Raw genomic sequence first — 22,857 nt, forward strand, 5'->3', positions numbered from 1 at the left:
GAATGTACACTCTGTGAAAAGATTCACTCTAGAGAGATGAATACAGAATATTCATGAGAGACAACGTCCATGGTGTATCATCTTAAAACCTAACATAGGAAGCATTTCTAACTAGCAATCAAGTAGACGGAATCTAGAGGACCATCTACATAGGTGGCACAGGCAACAGCAATTCCCAGAAAGAAAGGCTCTTCAGAGGTGCAGACTACTGCAACAGATATGGCTCCAGAGTTTTAGAATGGCCACGTATTGCATGGCTTGTACTGTTGTTATAACTGCTGGTGAGCAGTGTGTTACAGTTATTCACAATACTGCCAAAAATCATACGCATACTCCAAGGATTGTGGACTTTTAGCAAGTGCTGCAGAGAAGTCCATAATGGCCCTTCGCAATGCTGAAAAGAATAATAAATAATTGTGGGGTTTTGTTTTTTTGGCTCTTCCTAGTTTTTCTACATTAGCAGGCATGTTATCATCTTATAAAATGGGGATCTAATATCTATGTGTTGTTCATTTTATTAGTTTACAATTTATTGTAACCCTACTTATATATAGTTTGCAGTATAGACAAGTCAAACTGTCCCTCTACAAATAAATACACAGGTAACTTTTGCCAGTTATTATAATTTACTTTTTCTCATTTTAAATATTAATCAACAGTCTGTGTTTAAATCTTCTAGCATAAACAACATATAGAAACATACAGTTTTTTAAAAAAGAACACGGTGTTAAATTTTGTAATCTCTTCTTTAAAACTATCAACTGTAATACCTGTGTGGTGTTCTGCAACTCCTTCTCTTAACAACTCTTCATTTTCCCTAGAATCCTGTTCAGGACTAAAGAAATGAAACTGCACATCACCACTAACCTTTTTTACGTCTGCCATATTACTATACAAAAGTGCTCTATTTATTTCTAGTAAACATAAAGCAGGAGTTTTCACATAGTACAGCCTCCTACGTGAAGTTTGCATTGTTGAGTGGTATAACTTATTTGGGGTTTTAAACTTCGCCTTGGAAAGATATGTAGGGATTTTCTTAATATATCAATGGATTGCTGTCTAATACTAGAAACACTGCTACAATTTCATTTGTATACAGTACACTGACTGCGCCTTCCACGTACCTCTTCTGCAATAACGTCTACATTTCTGGGTACCAACACATCTTTTGCTATAGGACTACCATTCTTCATTTCCTAACATCGTTCTCTTTAATTAATAGAATGAACTCATTTTTTTTCTCCTGGAGATATCTTTCTTATTTAAAGAAAGCCTCTGTACAAGAAGTATATATCCATTTTCCAATAAAAACTGTACAACACTTACTTCTATTCACTAATCTTTTCTTCTGGTTTTGTCTCCTAATGCACAACACTATTTTGTCAAGAGTCTTCATTCTATTTAGAATTAAAATGAAAAGCTTCCTCTTCAAAGCAATGGCCTTATCAACTACCCTCTCAACTAGCTATTTCAGTTTCACTGTATCTCTCCTACTAACTTTTTCAAATTTCACAGCAAATTTACAAGGCTGTAACTATGCAATCATTATAACATTTGTGCAGGACCTATGCAGCCATCTAAACACCCACTTACAACCCTTGCAGACATTAACATACTGATGTACATGCATGTACTGATGAAACTCCGGCTCTACTTATGCACTCATGTAATTACGTAGAGGGTACAATTGTAGTAATGCTATCACTCATCCAGTAGCTATACAGTCATTTAATTATTGAGTCAATAGTCTTGCACTAATACAATCACCCCAGCAGTATTCTTACTTTCATCCAATCTCTCAGGCTTTAACAATGGAATGATGCAGTGTGCCGATGCCCTTGCACCACTGAAGAATCCTCCTAGCAGACCCGTCAGCAAGAAAGCCTCGTGGTTCACCAACAACCTCAAGAACTCCAAGAAATCCTGCCGCACCCTCGAGAAAGCCTGGTGCCACGACCAGTCAACAGAAAACATGACCGCCCTCAAGAACGCCATCCGCAAACACCACCCGCTGATCCGCACCACCAAAAGGACAGCATTCAGAGAACGACTGGACAACAACACACACAACAACAAGGAACTCTTCAGCATTGTCAAAGAGCTCTCCAACCCCAGCACCAGCAACAACGACATCACGCCCTCGCAAGTTCTCTGCGATTCACTCGCCTTGTTCTTCCACCACAAGATCGCCGACATACACAATAGCTTCGGCGGCCAGACCACGCAACCAACCGCCGAACCAACGCCCCCCACCACCACCCTCTGCACCTGGACCCCCGTCAGCACTGAAGACACCACCCACGTGATGAACACCATCCACTCTGGCTCCCCAGCCGACCCCTGTCCTCACCACATCTTTAACAAAGCCGACTCCATCATCGCACCCCAACTCCGGAACATCATTAACAACTCCTTCGCATCTGCCACCTTTCCAGAGAGCTGGAAGCATGCAGAAATCAGAGCCCTCCTGAAGAAACCCACCGCTATCCCACGGACCTCAAGAACTTCCGCCCCATCTCGCTCCTCCCTTTCCCCGCTAAAGTCATCGAGAAAACCGTCAACAAACAGCTGACCGCCTTCCTCAAGACAAACAGCTGATCCTCTCTCTCACCAACGACCCCGCCACCGCCAGAGTCAGCCTCCAGGAAGGAATGAGAGATGTCGTGGAATTGATGAAGCTCAGCCGTCTGAAGCTGAACACGGACAAGACGGACATCCTCATCCCCGGACCATCCCCCTCCACCTGGGACCACTCCTGGTGGCCCCCTGCACTGGGCACCGCCCCCATTCCCACAAACCACGCACGCAACCTGGGGGTCATCCTGGACTCCTCCCTCGCGATGACCAAGCAAGTCAACGCCGTCTCATCATCATGTTTCAACACCCTGCGCATGCTCCGAAAGATCTTCCGGTGGATCCCCACCGAAACCAGAAAGACGGTCACCCAGGCCCTCGTCACCAGCCGACTGGAATACGGGAACGCCCTCTATGCTGGAACCACAGCCAAACTACAGAAAAGACTCCAACGAATACAGAACGCTTCTGCACGACTCATCCTGGACATCCCCCGTCACAGCCACATCTCTGCCCACCTGAGAGACCTGCACTGGCTCCCCGTCAGCAAGAGGATCATGTTCAAGCTCCTCACCCACGCACACAAGGCTCTCCACGTCTTGGGCCCCAAATACCTCAACAACCGCCTCACGTTCTACACACCCACCCGCCAGCTCCGATCCGCCAGCCTCGCCCTCGCCACCATCCCACAGATTCGCAGAACCACCATCTGAGGAAGATCCTTCTCCTACCTGGTGGCCAAGACATGGAACTCCCTCCCCACCCACCTACGGCTGACCCAGGACCATCTCTCCTTCAGGAAGCAACTCAAGACCTGGCTCTTCGAGCAGCAGCGCAACCCCGCTCCCCCCCAGCGCCTTGAGACCCTAGCGGGTAAGTAGCGCACTCTATAAATGTATTTGATTGATTGATTGATTGATTGCACACTGTTTATTCTGCGCTATAGACGTCCCTTTATAATTTCTTGGTGTACGTCGTGGCACCTGATGGATTACAATAAAAGCCCCTCAGTATAAGGCCCATTGAGCCCCCAGCCTAATCCTGTATGTATATGTATTGAGTATCGCTTACCAGTCTATGCTCAATGTTAATTGTTAATTTTTGCACATTAACACTGGAAGATCATTCTTCTTTCTTTTCTGTGTCAGGGATTTTACCAATTATCCCGGTTGAAGAATTCTGAAAACAGACAGCATAACTAAACATCAGACTATGCCATATGACCACACCAGCCCTCACATCCCACCAAAATTGGCACAGATCCAATTGCCACTTACAGTTTGCAGACAGCTAAGCGTATGTAACTGTCACGGAAACAAAGTGTGACTCACCAAATCACATGTTGAAGAAATTCAGGGCACAATCATGCACAGCACTGAATGCTATCTATAAGTGCCATGGGGGTATAGCATCAAGGCCCATATGAAAAAAACAAGCATGGTCTGTAGAACAAAGAAAAGAAAGCACATGACATGACAAAGGTATGCATGAGATTACAATGTCTAGTTCATGCTCAGATGTAACATCTTCCATGCAGAGTAATCAACATAGATGCTTCACATAAAGTTGTTGTGCTGCTAGTCGTTAGATGATAACATGTCCTTGTAATCACAAAATCTGCATATGGCGCATGGTATCTATTGACATGTCACACCATGGACAAGTAATGTAGGTACCTCCACATCATGTCATGATGCATAGTACTGTGCAGACACACAATGTGATTACAATGTAAACAGTGGTGTACAACTTGTAAATAAGAAACATCTAACACCAAGATTTTGGGGTGCACTTCAATTACCATTTCCCCTCTGTTCCACAGGTGACCAAGAACTGACAGCTGAAGATGATCGCACCAACATGCAGAGCCCGTCTCTATCCCCGGAACATGGACTCTCTGATGCCGGCTCCCTAGTTTCTTGGAGCGGAGCCAGAAGCTGGCCCATCAGGCATGCCAGGGTGCATCAGGTCCCAGGACCCCACTGTCCCCCGCCACTACCTCAGCAACAACTACGCTAACCCCTACTGTAATGACCTGTGCGGCCTCCACCACCAGTGCTACCTGCAACACTCTCCCTGCCTCAGAGGATGACCACCCCACCCCACAATCTGAGGAGGGCAGGGAGATTACATAGGTACGCAGAGTGGTGATGCCACAGGTCCGGGACAGCAGGGCAGGTGGGAGGGCAACTGGGCATCAAACTCAACCGGACACTGAGACCGAAGCCCTGGCCAACATCCCCAGAGTACTTAGGGCCTATGAATGAACCCAGGGACACAGGGGCCAGGCTCTTGAAGATTCCCGTGAGCTCTGACTGCTGCCGAGGTCCATAGACACCAGCATGGGCCAAATCGTGGACCTCTTGGGCCAGCTTGTGTGGGTTCTGAGAGACAGGCCTGCGGTCCAAACAAAAGCTCCACCTCCCTCCAGTGGCACACAGGATGACAGTTCCCCCACTTCCCCTGCGGCCACAGAGAGGGGTGAGTCCTCAGACCCCGCTGAGCCCACAGCAGAGGCCCCCCTTTCCAAACATTCAAGGGGCCATCCAAACAAATCCCAGGGAGGATCCCGTGGCAAAGCACCAGCCACATGTCAGTCATGATGCCACCCCTCTTCACCTTGCCAATGACTTTGATGACTGTCCTTATCCACACTGCCAGGTTAATGGCATGTGACTGTTGGACTGGGTCACCACATCAATGTGGTGACTACTTGATTATCTCATCTACATCACTGACAACTCAGTGATTCACTTTTCACCTTTTATGAATATTCACTTCCCTGTCACATATACCCATTATAAATACCCACTCTTTACACACCTATGTTTTCGTGCCAGCTCCATGTTTATCACAGGATGTACAATGTTGACTCTGTTCACAATGTACCAGGAGCACTGATTGTTTTGAGGCATTGAGAGGCTGAAGGGACCTAGGAAAACACAAGAGAACCCTATTCACTTGTCAGGTGATGGCATCACAGCCATTACACAACACTTATCATCAAGGTACTCAAATCTGCACATATTACAATGAGCAACAGTACAACATAGACATCCTGTAGCTGTGCATGACTACCCTGTCCCAGAAACATTAGCAGCCAGCACAGAGCAAACACAGGCAACAGTCTCAAAGCTCACCTAGGCCTTTTCACCAACAACAAAATCAGCAGACAATGGCACCGCTATACGTTTTCACTCACCTTCAAGGGAAGTAGAGGTTGATGAGCTGTTGAGGCAGGTCGACATATTCCTCCTCTCCACTATCCTCATCACTGGACATGTGTGAGTTTGCAGGTGGGGGCCTCAGCTGCTCATCTTCGTCCATGAGCTGGGGGATCTCCTTGCGCAAGGACAGGTTGTGGAGCATGCAGCATGCAACTACGATCTGACAAACCTTTTGGGGAGAGTACATCAGTGCACCTCCGGTCTTGTCCAGGCAGCAAAATCTGTCTACCAGTAGACCAAAAGTAAGCTCCACCACACTACGTCTCCTTCCATGGGCATCATTGTAGCAGACATCCCCCGGGGTCCTGGGATTCCTCAGTGGGCTCAGCAACCAAGGCCGGTTGGGATATGTAGAGTCACCTAGGTGTGAGATACACAGACCAATATATTAATATGAACAGTAGCTGAGAACAGCATATCACACATACAGCACAGTACTTGACTCTGCGTACTCACCCACAATCTACGCACTCTCTGGATGCAGATTTGCCATCAGCTGTAGTACGATGCTGTTATGCAGGATGTGGGAGTCGTGGGCTGATCCTGGATATTTAGCACAGATATGTGAGATTATCATATCCGCCTGGCATACCACTGGCACATTGATGAAATGGAAATGCTTCTTATTCCTGTAGATGTGCTCACATGCCTGTGGTGGAACCAGGCCAGCATGTTTGCAGTCAATGGCATCAACAACATTAGGGATGTGGCCAAGGACATAAAAATCACCCTTCACAGCCGCCAATTCATGCCTCCTGGGGAAATGGATGTATCGATCCTGGTAGGTCATCATAGCGGACAGGACATCACATAGCATCATGCTGAAATAGGTTGCGACGCCCCACCTGAGGTGGACACCGTGTACTGGAATGAACCAGTAGCAAAGAAATGCAGGGCCGCCATCACCTTACACGTTGGTGTCAAAGCAGTCGGATAGGTTGGTCTGCCAAAAGGACCACCTTCAGAGACCGCATAGACAACAACGCACACAACAGCAAAGAGCTCTTCAGCATCGTGAAGGAACTCTCCAACCCCAGCTCCAACACCAACGACATCCCACCGTCACAAGACCTGTGCGACTCGCTGGCCACCTTCTTCCATCGCAAGATCACAGACATCCACAACAGCTTCAACGCTGTCACCACTCCGGCAACCACCGACACCACCACTCCCACGGCCACCAGACGCACCAACCACCTGCTCACCTGAACCAACACCAATGACAACGACACCATCAAGATCATGAACACCGTCCACTCCGGATCCCTGGAAGACCCCTGCCCACACCACAACTTCAACAAAGCCAGCAGCAACATCACACCCCACCTCCAGAAAACCATCAACATCTCCTTCGAGACAGGGACCTTCCCGGAGAGCTGGAAGCACTCATAGATCAACGCCTTACTAAAGAAACCCAAGGAAGACCCCAGGACCTCAAGAACTTCCGGCCCATCTCCCTGCTCCCGTTCCCGGCGAAGGTCATCGAAAAGGCCGTCAACAAACAACTGACCAGCTTCCTCGAAGAGAACAAGATCCTGGATCCTTCTCAGTCCGGGTTCCGCAGCAACCACAGCACCAAACTGCCCTCATCGCCGCCAGCGACGACAGCAGGATCCTGCTCTACAACGGAGAAACCACGGCCCTCATCCTCCCGCACCAGTCAGCCGCGTTCAACACAGTCTGCCATCGCACACTAAGAGCAGGCCTCCATGACGCCAGAATCCAAGAGAAGGTCCTGGACTGGACCACCTCCTTTCTCTCCGGGGAACCCAGAGCGCCCGCCTCCCCCCCTTTTACTCTGAAGCCACCGAGATCGTCTGTGGCGTACCCCAAGGCTCATCCCTCCGCCCAACGCTGTTCAACGTCTACATGGCACCACTCACCCACATCGCCCGACAGCACAACCTCAACATTATCTCCTACGTCGACGACACCCAGCTGATCCTCTTGCTCACCAAGGACCCCCACACTGCCAAAACCAGCCTCCATGAAGGAATGAAGGCCATCGCCAACTGGATGACTGTCTGAAGCTAAACTCGGACAAGACGGAGGTCCTCATCCTCGGTTCCACCCCCATGGCCTGGGACAACTCCTGGTGGCCGACAGCATTAGGAGCACCGCCTACACCCACCAACCACTCACGAGACCTGGGGGTCATCCTTGACTCGACTCTCTCCATGATAAAGCAGGTCAACGCCGTCTCCTCCTCCTGCTTCAATACCAAAATTCCATACGATGTCCTCATCCTCCATGTCTGCCAGGACTGTGAATGGACGATGCACATTTGGTTGTCGTCAGGTGAGATGAAAGGGCACACATGTCAATTAAATCCCCCTATGTGATGTATCCAACATCTTACATGTTGACTGAGACAGCGCCAACAATAACTGGCAAACACACTTCAGCTTACAGCCAACTCACATTTAGGGACACCTTGATCTAAACTAGTCGCACACTTGTCCGGTATTCACACAGTAAGTACTTCCAGAACAGAATCAGACTATGTGAATTCCAAAAGGTACATTTCAACATCTTGTGTCACCAGCCCTGAGAGTAGTTGACACAGCACATGTGTGAGACATCAACACTGTTAGCCTATACGTAGCTGCTGTACCTGCCACATCTTATTGCGTAATTCAGACAGGGCACCCATTATGCACAAAGAGCAAGTATTATCATGAGTTCAGCAATCTACACAGTGAAATAGGCACATTATGTGGTCATACCTTCATTACTGTGTGTCGCCTGGCCATCTCACACATTGAAATGTGTACACATGTGAGAGTCAATCACACCAGAGATGTGTGCACATGCACAATTTCATAAGTGACATGTGAGTGAATACATGCCCGTGCATGTAATTCTGTGCACTGATGTGGCATGTGTAGTCATCAGTGGGCTAAATGTCACATCAGCATTGGTTAGCACTATCTGGTGGCATGATTCCTGGGTTCTATTGTACAATGCCACTGCATGATGTGTCCATAGGTGCCATAAGCGTGCACCGTCACCACAATCACGGCCATGGGCACCAATATCAGGCGGCCAAATCATGGTAGCGACCGCCTGGCCCCTGCGGTGTGTCACCGCCAATGCCCACCACAATAGCGGTAGTGATATACACATTGTAAAAGGGCGGTTGGTGTGCTCTGCCACCACAATCATGGGCATGGGCACCAATATCATGTGGCCAAATCACGGTAGCGACCGCCTGGCCCTGCGGTGTGTCACCGCCAATGCCCACTGCAATCGCGGTAGTGATATAGACATTGTAAAATGGTGGTTGGTGTGCTCCGCCACCACAATCACGGCCATGGGCACCAATATGAAGCAGTAAATCACGGTAGCGACTGCCTGGCACCTGTGGTGTGCCACCACCAATGCCCATGCCCTTAAAGCCATTAGGAAGCACAATTGCAGTAGCCACATGCAATTTTGAAAATAGCGGTAGGCATGCTCCGCCACCGCGGGCCGGTCATTGGATGCAATTGTAAGATGCACAATCACGGTAGCAACCGCCTGGCCCCTGCGGTGTGTCACTGCAAATGCCCATGCCCTTACAGCCAATGGGATCCGCAATCACGGTAGCCAAATGCAATTTTAAAAATAGCGGTAGGCATGCTCCGCTACCGGGGGGGGCGGTCATTGGATGCAATTGTAAGATGAACGATCGCGATAGCAACCGCCTGGCCCCTGCGGTGTGTCACCGGCAATGCTAATGACCTTACAGCCAATGGGAACCGCAATCGCGGTAGCGGAATGCAATTTTGAAAATCGCGGTAGGCGTGCTCTGCTACCAATGGGCCGGTCATTGGATGCATTTGAAAAAAGCTGACCTGGAACACCAATTGCAGCAGCTTAGTACCACTGAAACAACCCCAGGGGGCTATATATGTGTGGGAGCCACACATTTCCACTCCTTCCAGACACTGCTGACTGACACACTGGGAGGCTATATGAGGCTCCTGATTTCGTGGTAAGTGTTTCAGAGTGAAAGTAGGGTAGAGCAGGGAGTGCACGAATTAAGTTGATCTGCTGCAGTATGTGCCTGAGAGTGAGGGTATGTGTGATACACTGCCTAGCATGCCGACTTCAGGATAAAGGGGTTGTAGCCTATTTTACACATTTCCCTGGCTGCATATCAGGATGGGAGGGGCAGGCATTGTTTTTGCAGCCATACAGTGACATTGCAAGTTTGGTAAGTGGGAGTCAGGACAGAAATGGCCTGTGCTAATGGATGTTTGGGTCCATGAGGTACTTCAGAGGCTCATCTGTGACATTACAAAGAGTTTCCGTCTAGAGGGTACTAATGTAAGTGTGTATGACTTAATATTACCACCATGGATATGTCAGCATTATGCACAAGAGTGAAATGCCAGAGGGTGACACTCTTGGTGGAAATTCACCTTTGACACAGCAGATTGTATTTTTTTTAAATGTCCCCCTTCCATTTTCATCATTATGTGTACTGACTCGCATGTGTAGGCACTGTTTGCCCTCTCATATTGTACATGCATGTGACAGTTCTGATGGACCATGTTATACCGCAGTGTGAGCCCCCTGGCCTGCACAGTTACTACCCAATTTGTCAGGGTTCCATCACTGAAAGGACAGAGTGAGACATATGGGTTGTCTGCTACCCTATTCCTCAATGAGCTATCTTATGCCTGTGGATTGCACAAGACAGACCTTGTGATAAGGGTGTGAGATTGTAGGATCATGTCCCTATATGTGACCTCCATGACACAGGTAGCCATTCACCGGCCAAGGACATTGAGGGGTGTGCAGTGTTGGACACAATGAGTCTGCCCCAAAATATCTTTTGCAATATAATGTATGTCTTGCTCCCTCACATTCTGCATTGCAGATGTGGGCATCTTCACCTTCTTTCTGTGCTGGCATTCTGCATGTGTATAAGATGGCCAGGTACTGTGTCCATACTCATACCTGCATGCATCTAGGTATGGTTATCTCATGCTAATGTACTACGTGTCATGCTGTATTGTCTCTGCTAAACATATCTTAATAGCTGTGCTGAGTGTGTGCATGCTCCTGTACTGAGGCACAGTGGTACATAACCCAGTGTCACTGAAATTCGCTCTTCTTGTCTCCCATGCCTGCAGCTCAAAGTCCACCAGCGGAAAGCCGTATGTAGGGCCATTGCACGTAAGGTGAGGGCTCTTGGTGTCTCCAACCAACTGCACACACACTGTCACAAGAGGTGAGGTGACATCTGCCGGCTGAGCAAAAAACTCTGGGGCTGCTCCCTCGGACTGGCAGTTTGGCACGCAAGAGCATGACACCACTAATGTCCTGCATCTTGGCTGTGACACAGCCAGAGCTGGATGAACATGTGAGGCCCCATTAGCAGCACACTGGGGGTGAGTATTCTGGGAAGGGTGACTTTGGTTGTGAGTGACTGCATGTATGCCAACCATGAGCCAGTGCAGAGCTCTGTGTTGTAGCTAGTGTGATGCAATGGCTTGTAAGAGGCCTCTCTGTTGGGTGCAGCGATCATGCATTTTTGCTACATGTACTTTTTCATGTCATTGATGTAATGGTCCTTGATGTTGTCGCCTTATAGCATCGGCTGTATTAGGGGAGTCAGGGACATCCCATGGCAGTGAGCGGCAGTGTGCCTCATCTGAGTGTGCTTTCGTCAATGTGTGTAGTTCCTGAGCTCGATATTGTGAGAACTACATATCTGACACCATTGTGCACCTGTAGATGTGCACCAAAGCATGACATGGTGGATGGCAGGAGCTCATGGCCATTGCTAAATGACATTTTGGAGTCTGTATCTGTGTTGTCGACTTATGTTGACTCCATGTGTGACTGTGACAACATGTTGGGATGTGCATCTTTTTCACCCTCAGGGGCCTAGGTATGCTCACAGGGATCTGTTTGTCAGGTTACACGGAGGCACGGGCAAGCTATTTGGCTGTGTGGACATCAAATGGGTCAATAATGCCAAGTGTGCATGTTTCCATGCATCTTTTGAGTTTTGAATTAAGGTTGCACAATTTGACTGCACATGGTGGTGTGCAACTTGAGGATATCATCATCTTGTTTTGTGCTTTGCTTGCATATGTTTGTGTGTATGGCCCTAAACTGAACCTATGTCTCTGTCTCTTGCAGCATCTACCGAGAGCACAGAAGGACATGGGATGGACACCCAGAAACACCAACCTCTATGTCATCTGACGCCAGCGGTGACTCCGCGATGGTGGTGGGTACAGGGAGTGGGAAATCTGCCTCCTCTTCCACCACACATTGTCCAGTGCCCACCCTCCCAGCTATTTCCACCACTGCTGCACGTGCTCGCACCAGTAAGAAGGGAAGATTGTCCTTCCCCCCAGGCACCACTGCCCCTGCCCCTGTCTCCCTTGCTGCCCTCAGTGTTGAGGCGGTGGACCTTTTGCACCAGCTGTGTGTGGGTCAGACAACTCTCTTGAATGCCTTCCAAAACCATGACAAGAAGTTGGCAGAGGTAGTTGCCTTCATGGAGGGCATTCATTCAGACGTTGTTGGGCTACACAGGGCTGTTCAGTCTTTGTCCTCCAGAGTGACGGCAGCCATTCAGCTATCACAGGCTCAGAGTCCAGCTCCGGTCCCTTTGGCAACCCCCCTGCCAGTGGCTACATCTGATGCGAGTGACCACAGCCCAAAGGCTCTAGGTACCCACATGCAGCACACAACAGCAGCAACCCAAGCGGGCCAGAGCGCAGGCACCATCCACCAAACAGACTAAAGTGACACAGGAGCACAAAGGCAAAAGCCCTTCAGGTGATACTCAGGGGCATCAAGCCAAGAAGCAAGCCTCAGGCTCACATGCCTCAAAATCAGCCCCATCCATGGACACTCCCATCCCAAAAGCGTCTCCCAAAGACAGGCAGACAGTTGCTGTGTCTACTCTGAAGCTGGTGCCTGCTGAGAGTCTGTAGAAAAACTCCTCTAAGGCAGATTCACTCACAACCTCAACTCCCACCCACACCCCTGTGAAGCTGGGAAAGGAGGGCACTGTAGGGGGTTTACCTGGTGAACAGGGGATGGAGGGGAAAAGGCAAGGCCAGGCCAAGCGTACCGCTCGATCCAGCAGATCCCCAGAGGGAGGGCCACCACCTGCACCCGATGCACCTGTGGTGGAGAGTGAGACTGTTGTACCTGCCACACTTCCCACTCCTACCAAGATAATCATTACCTATCGAATCCCCAAGTAGTGGAAAGGCAGCCCTCCACATTCTCCCTCACACACTGTGTCTCAGTGCAGCAGGTCTCCGCCTCTAAGTGCCACCACACCACCCGGCCCAGGCAGCCCTCCGGCTCCCAAAGTCACTGATGCCTCTATCTCAGCTGGTCCTCTCTCTCCCAGGTCCAGTCCTCCAACTGTCCCCGACAATCAGCCACCTCCCAGTCCGAATGACAGCCAAGTCTGAGGCTAAGTCCCCCTCCCACACATATCTCTTCCACGCGGTGCCTGGACTGCCCATTAATATCCCTCTAACTGTGTTGCTTCCCATGTCAGTGTACAGTGTCACCCATTCACTGTGCAGGTTCTCATGCACACATGTGCCTACATTGAACTATGGACTAGCCACTAGCCTTGCTGTTTGTCACTTTGTTTGCCCATTCCCTGTGCAGGTTCTCATGCACACATGTGCCTACATTGAACTATGGACTTGCCACTGGCCTTGCTGTTTGTCACTTTGTTTGCCCATTACCTGTGCAGGTTCCCATGCACACATGTGCCTACTTTGAACTATGGACGGGCTACTGGCCTTGCTGTTTGTAACTATGGATGTCCATTCCCTGTGCAGCTTCTGATGCACACACGTGTCTACTTTGAACTATGGACTGGCCACTGGCCTTGCTGTTGTCTACTTTTGATGCCTATCTGGGTAATATGTAATAAAGACAATTACTCCTGTTGTCTGCTTTGTCAGTGTCCTTGCTTATGGAAAACGTTTCTTTATGGGTATGGTTTCATGTGACACATGCTCTGTATGCCACTTTAACATTGCCAATTGCTTCTTTTACTTCTTCAGGGTTTGCCAGTGGTGAGGGGCACTTTAGTTCTTCTTCATTCTGAGGCTTGAGGGTGCTATGATGGGTGTTTGTGATGATCTACTATTATCATACTCATCATATGGTCAGGTTTGCTAAATTGTACACATGTCATGTTAGGATGCACTACCAGCACAGAGGGGAACTCTATCCACAGGAATACAGGCAGGCTGGCTGTGGTAAAGGAAGATACACAGTCCAGCTGTATATGTAGAGTAATCCTTTATTGTAGCTTGGTTCTAGGATAGGTGAATAGGAGAATATAGAAGGTACAGATGCAACCCCACCAAGATCAGGCTCCTAGCTGCTCAGTCTGGGTTGACCAACTGACGCTCTAGACACAGAGAGGCACTCAGGCATTCTATGATGTCATGGTACATTCCAACAGAGGAGTACAGTGGGGAATAGTAGAGATGTAGTTTACTACACTGGCCAGGGTCCATCATGTCTTTGTGATCTTTCTTGATGTGTGGACAGCAGTATTGATGTATAGTCATCTTGTGATGGACTGTCCTCCTAGTCACATGGGTACTAGGTAATCTGAATGTGTGCGCTTGAGTGGTCATGAAGTGTGAAGGGGTGACTTTGTCAGTAGTGTTGATGTGTGTGTGTCCCTGCAATGCCCCTGCAATGCCAACTGCAGACATTTATGACATAGGAGCTGAGTGCCTGTTTGTTTGAATTGTCAGCCCTGTGCTTGTGATTGCGTGCACATGTAGGAGTTGTAGGCTGTGAACTGTGCAGTGAGTTGCTGTGTCCTTGCACTCCTGGGGAATACCTACTTGTTGTTGCTGCCAGTTGTAAGTATGCAGAGCGTGTGACAGCCAAGTATATGTTGTGTTTTGTTGATCAGCCATGTATCTTGTTACTGTTTGTGCTCACTGTGCAAACCTGCTCAGCCACACTGACATTGTTAGTGAGTTTTCTCATGCATTTTTGTCACTTGAGCCATTTTTGGCTCCAGTATGGTATGTGGGATGTGGATTCATACAATCCCCTAGCTTTGCTTCTGGTGCCTACCCCCTGTGAGTGACTCCTCCATGTATTTGTTTATAGTACACTCCTGACCTGTCCACTACTGACGTATACACCACTTCAATCGTATGTCACCTAGCCCTTGGGTTGCCAGTGTGTGAGCCTCCCCACCACTTTATTTGGTACACTATGCTTTGTGGTGCTGATTTGTGCACAAGACCAATGTGCCACTCAGGACAGTTTCCCAATTAGTTATGTGTGATTTTCTTGTACTGGTTTGCAGTCATGGTTGCTCATGTGCAGTGGAACTGTTTGTGCTGCTCAGTCCTCTGGTCATGTTGTTTGCAACTGGGTGTTGTGCATCTGTGAGTGTTGGGTTAGATGAATGTGTGTTTGCTAAGGTACTGCTACCCTTCCTGATTGTGATGTTGTCTGTGTGCTGTGCTGATTTGTGTTGTGGGAGTACATGGTGTGATACTGAGATGTGTGTGCTACTGATTTAGTTGGTTTGCACACACAGCTTGGCCTTCATGCAGTGCTGTCAGTGTATGTTTCCTTGTACTTGCCTGGTGTGCATCTCCCTGATTTCCAGCTGAGTTTGCAATGTGATGGATTGGCATGTGCATCTGTTGCGTGTTTGTTGTGGATGTATAAAGTGTTTGGCCTTTGTTGGCTCTTTCTGCTGACGGATGCTCTGGGTGTGATGTTCTATTTGCATGACATTGTGTGTGAGTAGTTTGTACATTGTGATACATTCTGATGTGTGTTGCAAGTGTAGTGTGCATTACTTGTGTGTCAGTCACATGCAGCATGGTGTATTCTGGTTACTGGCCTTGTTTTGAGTGCACAATAGTGCTATGTCCTCCTATCTTTAACCTGTCACTTGTCAGTGTTGTGCATGTGCATGCTTGTGGTACACTATGATACCATGTTGACTTGATGGGTGGTGTGGTATCTTTGTCTGTGCTAGCTTATTGTCCCATTGATCCCGGTTTGTGTTCATGATTGTTTTAGGATGATGCAATTCTTGTTTGTGTTGGGGTATGGTGTCTTTGCATTGGTCCTGAGGGACAATGTTGTGTACTCCTGTTCGGTCCGGGGTCCCATTGCCTTTCCACTGTTTGGCTGGCCATATGTGGGCTTGTTGGACTTCTGTGTATGTTGTTTGTGAGGCTTGTCTTTGGCTATTGTGTTTGTGTCAGCATTGGTTGACGCATCCTGAGTGTGTGTGTGATGTTTGTGGATGCACCCCAGGGAGTGTGATTGGTTGTCAGTGTCCTCACAGGACCTCATTTGCACCATTCTGTGTGTTTCCCGTTTTCAAGGATATTCGGGACGCCGCGATGGAGTCGTTACCCGCAACTATCGCGCATTTCCCTTAAAGTGAAAACACATGCATGCACACACATTGCAGTATTCTATACACTAGAGGTTTATTACTGCACACTTCAAACTTATGTTTTGCTACTGTTTTACTAGAACAACCATCCCTAAAACCTACTTTCCGTTTTCATGGTGAGGCAGGGACGTACCCCGGGGATCACGATAACTGATGTTATCGCGATCCCTGCGGTTACGTCGTGAAAGCAAAAGCAGAAATTCAACAGCCACCCCCACATTAAAAACGTATAACTATATAATTAATTCTAGCCATCCCAGTAGATAACTCACCATATAAATAAGTGCATAAAAACATTTATGAATATTTTTATGACAATGAATACTAATGATTCATTGATATATCTAATATTTTCACCAATTTAGGGGACGACATTGAGAGTCACAATATCCCTTGATGGCACATGGGGGCCACGCTGGCACTCGCGTCATCGTTACGAATATCATGTTTGATAATTAAAAAAAATGGGACTTCTGTCACCAACACCTCCATTTCTCAACCATGGGGTCAGAGTATCTCCACCCTGACCCCTTATGTGGACTTTCACACACATTTTCAGCCCCGGGAACTGTTCCTGATACATAAAATAGCGGCCGCAACTTTCATTCAGGTTGCATCCAGCTAATCAGAGCATTCCCGTTGGAGCGTGCAATTACGATTCATCGCAAAACCATTGCGAAATATCCGTGGCCAGAGATATCACTATAATTTTAAACATAAATTTCTCACTACTGAACAGATTTACAAAAGGCACTTCCTTGAACCAACATCTATCTCCCTGCCAAATTTGGTGTAAGTCCGTTCTGAGGTTCGGGCTGTAGAGGTGGCTAAAGGTTCCTATGGGAATTAACCTTATAAACACAACCTTAATTTGCACCCCATATTCTCGGTTCCCACTGCATGGATCACCCCCAAACTTTCCCAATCAATAGTATCCACCTTGACATTTGTTGGGCAAAATTTCATGCAGATTGGTAAAACGACCCCAGAGTTATCGCTAAGTCAATGAAAACTTGGTCCTAACTATAACTGCCTACTGCCGACCGCCAGGGAGTAATATATATATATATACACACATACACATATATACACCCACCATTATTTCAATAAAGGCCATAAGAGTATGCCGTGCCCCTCTATGATTCCGAGCTTCTGTGGTTGGGGTGTTATCTTTTCAAAGCTGAGGAGAAGCATTGAAAGCATGCGAGTGCTATTGTGTTTGCCATGCTATACAGTGAGAGGGAGGCAGTATTTACTCAAAAATAACAAGTAATCAAATATTTCCACAGTCTAAGGAAGAGCTTGACATTTATACATAGGAGACTCAATTAAGAATACCAGGCCAAACCAAATTGACCAATATTGACTTTCAACCCAAGATATACCAGTTCACATGTGCAAAAGAATAAATGTGTGACATGTGCCTACAGCTCACAACAACCTCTTCATATCCGACTAAAATTGTTCTATTTTTAAACATATTACCTACTGGTGGTCGCCAGTAGGTAGATATAGTTAGGACCTACAGGTAGATTCATCAAACATTTTTGCGAGCGCAAACGGTACGAATCGCAAAATTCGGCCGTTTGCGCCCGCAAAAATGGCATTTGAGATTCATCAATGGTTCATGATCACGCAATTTGAAACATCGCAAATAATTGCGATTTATCAAATTGTGAACGCATTTAAGGAATCCCAATTAGAGATTCCTTAAATGCTATTCATGAACCATTTCAGAATTGCGAATTCGCAATTTTTGGCTGCTATTTACCGCGAAGTCTGACTTCGTGGTAAATAGCGAAAACTTAGAAAAATGCACTTTAGTGCATTTTTCTAAGTTGTATGTTACACACACACATGTCCTTTGGACATGTGTGTGCGCAACATCAGTCTACATTTTCATTTCAGGGGTGCTACAGGGTGTCCTTTGGACACCCCTGGCACCCTTGAAATCGCATCCTTATTTGCGATTAGCAAATTGCTAATACAGATAATAAGGAATAACTCCCCATTCATTCCTATGGGCCTTTAGCAATTTGCTAATCGCAAATAAGGAAGCTGTAGGGATCGCAATTTTTTTGCGATTTCTACATGAATCCCGTTTTGCGAGTCTTTAATAGCGATTCCTTAATAATCGCTATTAAGGACTCGCAAAACGGGACATTGATGAATCTGGCCGCTAGTTTCCATAGGAAATACGCAACATTCTATTGGGAATAACTTTGGCGCCGGTGGACGAATCTTCGCGAATTTCTCAAAGAAGATGGCCCGCTCCGCTCCTTCCCTGAAAGTTTGGGGGGATTCGTCAAGTGGGGGCTGAGAAAAAATCGGGGTCCCAAAACGTGTTTTCCCCATGTTATTTTCCATAGGACGTTTAGACACGGCTACAGCCCGAACGGCTGAACGGAATTACAATAAATTTGGCAAAATGGTAGAGTCTGATTCACAGATCACGCTTTTGCTCAAATGGTGTAAATCCCTCCAGTAGTTCCTGAGAAAATCATAAGAAAAAAATATATATATCTATAAGCGTGCACCGTGCGCGCACGGTGTGCGAATCGGGTGTGCGTGAGCGGAATTCTGATTTGCTGTTAGACGTCTGTCAACATTCCAATCGGTCAAAATCAGGAAGTGTTGGCCGCCATTTTGTGTTCGAGACAGAAGAGAGCGGAAAACAAAAGTGGAAAATGTGAAAAGGGGGCAGGGTAGAGACTCCCTGACCCCCTAGGTCTTCTCAGAAGGTCCCTGAAGGACCACGAAGGCCCAAAAAAAAATTAACTTTTTTTTTTTAAACCGCGAGGTGCGCGCATGTTGCACACACGTCAGAAACCCCCCCCCCCAAAAAAAATACAGTTAAATAACAAGTTTGAGTGTTTAGATGTTGGTTGGCTCTAAAAAGAGCCGTTGTGTTCATTGAGTGTTTTTTGTACCGATGCAGAGTCTAAAATTCAAGAGGAAGACTCTGTTTCCCTCATCTGTGAAATGTAAATTGTCTCCTCTATAAATGCCTTGCATGTTGTAACGCAAGTTGTTGTGGTATATAGAACCCATATCATAGTCTCTGAGGAAAGCAGAAACAGACGTATTCACATGTTTCCTTGCTTTCTCAATCTGTGGACAATATTGGTTGGACCAGTTCCATTTTTGCCTTTGGCATATATTAGAATATACAAAGGCAGTTTGTGGCAAAAGTGACATCAATTGCCCAAAGGTGTCCTTTAAAAGAATTTCCAGACCTACCCCAGTCAAAGTGCCTAGGTCATTGCCACCACAGTGCACAATTATGAGGTCAGGGTGTGGGAGATGCAAAAAGGATTTTACCAATGGCATCAATTGGTGACATCTCAATCCTCTCTGGCCAATCCACATAATATCCACATTTGGTAAGTCAAGGTTGAGAAAGCATCTATTTGCTGCATACCTTTCACTCCAGAATATATAGCTGTGTCCCACAATCCACACTCTAATCATCTTGAAGGGAGATCTGGTTGTACTCAGATGGGCTCTGGAAATGAAATGGCAGTTTGAAAAGTAGGAGTTTAGAAAAAAATGTGGATGAGATTCAGTGCACTTGAAAAAGAATAAATGATTGGTGGTTTCTGAAAATTCAACATTGAAAACTAGGGTGCATGCTACTGTTTTTTTTAAGGAGAAATGCTAATGGTTGAGAGAAAGTGATTGAAAGGAACATTGCACAGGATTCACTGCTGTTTTGAAAAGTCAAACCCCCTTGCTGTTTTGTTTTGCAGATGAACTTTTCACCTGTGTGTTCAGTTAGGTGTCTATGGAGTGTTACCATGGTAACAGGCAGAGAGAGCAGTGGGGGAAGGTTGAATTTTATGAGAGATTGAAAGTGTTTCAATGTACAAGCAATTAAAATGTTAGTTTGGTTGCGAATTTGTGTGGGAACATATTTGATTGGTTACCTTCAAGATTAGAGTGTAAAATGAGAGGGAAGCTATGCCATTTTGTGCTTGCTGTCACTGGTGCACTGTTCAGAGATTCTGCTTAAGAAAATCTGCTGTGTGATTGACACTGTTCTAAAACTACAAACGCATTTCTAAAGGTGAGTTGTTCATTTGTAAGGGGATCTATGTTGTGCAGTTTAAGTTAAATTGAAAAATGTATTCTAATGTGGAAGCAGGAGTTTATTTGAACAGAGTCTAACTTTGAATTTGTCTGCTTTGGGAAAAATATTGTGAAAGGAGCATTTGGTATGTTGATGTGTTTGAGGAGATATTTTTTTGGAGTATATTGCTGTTGTTAACAATGATATAATAATTTGCTTAGTTGATGTGTTTTAAAATATGGCATATCTACATTCTTAGTCCCACCTTGAGCCCTTGCATTGCCTGTACACCACTGCACTGTCCAAAAATGTGAAACAGCACTCCTAGGTAGACTTTTTTTCACTGTAGTAATCATTTTGCTGAATTGCAAGGTATACTGTCATGTGTCTAAGATCACAGTGTGAGTGAGAATTCATTTCAGAAAAATGTCGCAGAATAATTTGCTTAGTTGATGTGTTTTAAAATATGGCAAAAGATGCAGTGTTGGAGTGAGTCATTGCTTATGGCAGTGTGAGGTGGCGCCCCCGCGGCCCCCCCAGGAGGGCTGTACTACCCCGCACCTACCTCGGTCTTTTCCACCACCGGGACCACAAGAGCGCACCCCCTATCATATGGCGAAGACAGAACCCGGAAATCCGGCCATAACCCACGAGGCTCCGCCCTTCTCTCTTCCCCAGGGACCAACCAGAACCACGAGCCCGGAGGAAACATATCCCTCCGACCCCGGAAGTCCCGCCTTGGCGGCAGAGTCAGCACAGGATAAAAGCGGGATCCGAGTAGAACACCCCGTCGGAGTTTTGTGGCAGGAGATTCAGACCGGAGCTGGAGTAGGAGAGCAGACGTGTGATGAAGAGGTGTGGACCGAAGAGTGGTGGAGCCCACAGGAGGTGGCTGAAGAGCGGCCGTAACTCACTTGGAGAGTTACGGCGGACCGGGTGAGTGTCTTAAGCCTTCCTTACCCCGACTCATTAGGAGTCCTAGTAACGCCCTGTAAATATACCCTTCTCTTTAGCATCACGTCCCTTGCACTGTAGCATATTTGTATAGCACTTGCACTGTTTGAAGTGGCCCCCTGTCCCCGTTCCCACACCTCCCTTCCCGACACCCTTTCTACAACCCCCCTTGTGTTCCGACCTCCCTACGCCCTCCTTTCCTCACGATATCTTTTCTCTTCCCGCCCCCTCACGGCCCGGGTGACGGTGTTCGGTATAGCATTGGAGCATAAGGATAAGACTAACGGTCCTTTGTTTCTTTCTCTTACTGCCCTCCGTGGACCTCCCCTACATCGGAGCTGTCGTTGGAGAATCCCAGACCCAGGACTGCACCCCAGACCCGGAGCGGACTGCGAACCCGGACCTCTCTTTGCATTCCTTTTTGTTGGGACATTGATTCTGCCTCCTTGTATAAATAAACTTACAGAATAGCACACTACATACGGCCTCCTCGCCTGCTTTTCCGGCCCGCAGATCGCCCAGCTTTACATTTGGTGTCAGAAGTGGGATCTGCTGGAGGTATGGAGGCCGTGGTGAAACAGATGGCGGAATCCCAGGAGCTATTCGGGAAACTTATGGAACAATTCCTCAAGACCGCTGAGACCGACAGGGGACAGCTCCATGACGTCCTTAAGGGACAGGGGGTTGTCCACGAGCAAACCATGGACAAGCTAACTACCGCCCTGGGACAACCTAGGCCGGTCTCGTCTTTTCCGTCAGTCGTCTTGCAGAAGTATGTCCCGGGTGAGGATCCGGACTACTTCTTCACCAACTTTGAAAGGCTAGCCCAAGCGGCCAACTGGCCTGTGGATCGATGGGGTCAATACCTGGGTCCCCTTTTGACCGGCGACCTACAGGCGGCCTACCAGCAGGCCAACATTCAAGGCACCACCCCGTATGCAGACATAAAACGGTGCATATTAGAACGCTTGGGTATCGATGATGACACCTACAGGGTAAAACTGCGACAAGCAAAGGAGAGACCCCAGGAGAATCCAAGAGCCCTCTCCTTCCGGATCAGGGATCTCGCCAACAGATGGCTCCGACCCGAGACATCCACCAAAGACAATATCCTTGAAAAAATATATCTGGAACAGTTCCTGAACTCCTTGCACCCGGCCACCCAGCGATGGGTGAGACAACACTCTAGGCTCACTCTTGAAACCGCCATAGAGATAGCTTCTGCCTATAGCCGGGCTCAAGAGCTCCAGCGGGGAAAGGAGGAACATTCACACAGGAATTCACACCCTATGGTCCCCCGTCCCCCTCGTCCACAAACGGGACGGAGACCGGAACCTTCCCCTCTTCTGCCCTCTCCGGTCCTGTTCCGACCCCCCAACCCCGGACCCCAGTGTTACTCATGTGGTGGGTTTGGACACATCGCTCGGATGTGCCCACAGAAGGAGGAGCCAATGGAGATCGGCCTGGTACGGAACTACCTGTGTCACCCTCCAGGGGCCGCTCCCCGGCCGTTCCACTGTCCTGTTTCTGTGGATGGACAACGACTGATGGCCCTGGCTGACACGGGGTGCCGTCAGAGTGTAGTAAGACCCCAA

This window comes from Lissotriton helveticus, chromosome 6, assembly GCF_964261635.1.
Source record: "Lissotriton helveticus chromosome 6, aLisHel1.1, whole genome shotgun sequence".
Lineage (NCBI taxonomy): Eukaryota > Metazoa > Chordata > Amphibia > Caudata > Salamandridae > Lissotriton > Lissotriton helveticus.